This window comes from Rhinolophus hipposideros, assembly GCF_964194185.1.
Source record: "Rhinolophus hipposideros genome assembly, chromosome: X".
NCBI lineage: Eukaryota > Metazoa > Chordata > Mammalia > Chiroptera > Rhinolophidae > Rhinolophus > Rhinolophus hipposideros.
In genome coordinates, this window is record NC_138046.1 from 6,240,372 (window position 1) to 6,243,849 (window position 3,478).

The window sequence follows — 3,478 nt, forward strand, 5'->3', positions numbered from 1 at the left end:
CACTTGCCTGAAGTATTGAATTCACCTGGGAAATGGGCCCCACTCTACCTGCCATACTTTCCTATCATCTGAGGTCTCATTCCTTGAGGGCCCCAGAGGTTCCTCCTTTGTTTGGCTCTCTCTTGCATCATCCTTCCCCAAAGTGTTTCTCCAATGTATTATGCTGCTGCTTTCTTCCCGGGAGTCATGACAAGGGTCCTTGAGGGAAAGAAGGGGAGGCGGTCTTCCTGAGGTGGTGGAGACAGATGAAGTAGATTCTCATTGTTTTTTCCCTTGAAAGCCCCTATTTAACACTGAAATGGGCTGCTTACAGAGCACTAGAGTAGCCAGAAGGGGCAATGGGTGAGGCCCGAGTGCAGGCATCCAAAGAGGTGAATCCCTGAGCTGGAGAGAGAGGAGGAACAAAGCATTGTCTTGAGGGAGAGTCTGCATTATTTGTAGAGAGAAACTTGGCTGTGTAGCAATCTGTACTATATGTTTCTGAACTGGTTCCCATCTACATATAAATAGGTCTTCCTGAAAAAAAAATTGTGAAAATAAAGGCGAATCTGTGTTGTCTGTGAGTAAAGTATCAAAGCCAGAGGGTGACCATGGTATCGAATGGCTTATGGCTTGAGGAAGCATTTCATTGAGCAAAATCACCAAAGAGAATCCCAGCCTGGGTCTCAGACTGTCTCTGTGACTGTGCTCTGTCACATTCTATTGGTCAGGCAACTTTAATTTCTTAGTTATGTGCAGGAGAGTCCTGCAACCAGAGAATAAGGATACTTCAACATATGCAAATCTCCACCTGTGATAGACCATATTAATAGAATGAAAGATAAAAATCATATGATCATCTCCATAGGTGTAGAAATAGCATTTGACAAAATACAATATCCTATCACGATAAAAAACCTTCAACAAAGTGGGGCTAGAGGGAACATACCTCACTATAACAAAGGCCAGACATACTTGACAAACATCGCAGCTGACATACTCAGCAGTGGAAGGTTGAAAGCTTTTCCGCTAAGATCAGTAATAAGGCAAGGCTGGTCAAAATGCATACTCTGTAAGATTTTAATCTCTAAAATATTAAATTCATTGAGAATTGGTTTTTGGCCCAGCAAATGCTTTATCCTGGTGAATGTATCTTTTGTACTTAAAAAGAGTGTGTGATCTACACAGATCTAAAATTTAGATTTTGGATTTAATATTCTAACAATATCAATTCAATCAAGGTAAATTGATAGTATTGTTCAGATCTGTGTCAGGGGCCAACAAACTTTTAGTGTGAAACGCCAAGGCATTAAGAAGTACAAACTGATAGTTACAAAACAGTCACAGGGATGTAAAGTAAAGCATAGGGAATATAGTAAAAAATATGGTAATCTCTATGTATAGTGCTAGGTGGGTATTAGTCTAGTCAGGGGGAATCACTTCTTAAATTATATAAACGTCTAACCACTATGCTGCACACCTGAAATTAGTATAAAATAATATTGAATGTCAATTGTAATTGAAAAATTTTAAAGGTGGGGGAAAGGTGAAGGGGAACAAGAGCTCCAAATTTCCAGGTATAAAAAGTTCACGTGTCCAGAGGACTGGACTGCAGGCCTCTCCTTGTGGCCATGGCACGAGAGCAGAGTACAAACTGCTGCTGCCAGAGTCATGGCAGGACAGGCATGTAGAAAGTTTCTCTCCCTCTTTGACCGAGTATTAGATGAAAGGAGTGCTGCGTAAACTGTAACCGAGGGAGGCATTATGCTACCAGAAAAATCTCAAGGAAAATTATTGCAAGGAACGGTTAGTAACTGTTGAATCAGGCTCTAAAGGAAAGACTGGAGAGATTCAACCAGTTAACTTGAAAGTTGGAGATAAAGTTCTTCTTCCAGAATATGGAGGCATCAAAGTAGTTCTAGATGACAAGGATCTTATTTAGAGATGGTGACATTCTTGGAAAGTATGTAGACTAAATTCCCTATTGAAATGTCTCTACTCAAGTTCTGCGGGCCTCGCCTTATCACCCACTTCTTCTCAAACTCTCCACTGCACCCTCCACTGCTCACTCTTGTTCCAGTACGCAAGCAAATGAAATTGCCCTGTTCTTCTTCAGTTTTCTGGTGGCCCTTGCACCCTGCACCCTGGTTGTGATCTCCTATATACACGTTGTAGCTGCTGTTCTTAGGATTCGCTCTGCAGAGGGCTGAAGAAAAGTCTTTTCCACCTGTGGCACTCACATCACTATGGTCCATATTTTCTATATCACTTCAGTCCTGAGCTGCATCCTTCCCAGCTCAGCATACTTTGGCTTGCGAGACCGGGTGTTCTCTGTGTTGTATGTGGTCCTAGCTCCCGTGCTCCACCCCATCATCTACAGCATGAAAAGCAAAGAGGTGAAGAGGGCATTGTTCAAGGCCCTTGGGAAAGAAACTGACTCCTCAGTACAAGGCCATACTCCTTCACAGTGAGGCTGGCACATGCCTGATGCTTTGGGGGTGAACCTAGTCACACAGGAATTTGGAATTTAATGTAGATGGTCCATTTGGTGAATCCTATTTTGTGTGCTAAGTATTCCCCCATTCCAGCAAAGATCAGATATTTCTGTGGCAATTTTTAAATTCTAAAACATTGTTTTCCATTTATGAAAGTAAAACATGGTCATTGGATAAGTTGTGCAGTTACAGAAACTTATAGAATGATTTGACCATCCAGAGAGAACCACTGTGAACATTTTGATGGTTTCCTTCAGGTTTCTTTTTTAATTATAAATGTGTGTGCATGCATATTTAAAGCAGGAAAACACAATTGGAATCAGAATGTACAATTCTAAATGCTTAAATATTTTTTTATTTTTTCAACTGTAATGTATGCTTGTTATAGAATCATTCATGCTTTATACAAACATGTGCTGTTAGAAAGTAAAAATTTCTCATAATCTGAGTCTCTGCACTAACTATGATGAACACTTTTATGTATTTTCTACAAGATTTTTTTTTCTAGGATGTATCAACCTGCACTTATAATATTTTTTTTTAAATGAATAGGATCATAACACATCCAAATTGGCTGCTTAGAATTCTTATTCCATGAATTCATGCTCCTTTCATTTGTACACATTTCCACTGGGCTGTTTGCCTTTTATGTACTGATTTCTAAAAATTATTTTCATTTTAAAAATATTAGCTTTAGTTTTCTATTTGGGTTACTAACTTTTTCCTAACTTGTTTGTCTTTTCATTTTACTTATGGTGTTTTCATCTATAATGGCATTTAACATTCTTGTGTAATTATGCATTGATTTTAATTTTTTTTGGTTTCTGGATTTTGAATCCTGTTATATTTACTATTTGACTTATAAAAGATTTCTAATTGATTCCCAATTTGATGATTTTACTGTGTTTTCTGTCAAAATACACTTAACACTTCTTTTAATTCAGACATTGATTCATTTTTACTCATGCATGGCTTCTGGATTTTCTGTCATGCATAAATTACTT

At 38.6% G+C, this 3,478-nt stretch overlaps 1 pseudogene across 1 annotated transcript; it reads left to right on the forward strand.

The window, feature by feature from the left end:
• The first annotated feature begins 1,650 nt into the window (after positions 1-1,650).
• LOC308494730 (10 kDa heat shock protein, mitochondrial-like) lies at positions 1,651-1,955 on the forward strand (annotated as a pseudogene). The gene has a single exon. The product of its transcript is annotated as a 10 kDa heat shock protein, mitochondrial-like (transcript).
• Positions 1,956-3,478: the final 1,523 nt, after the last annotated feature.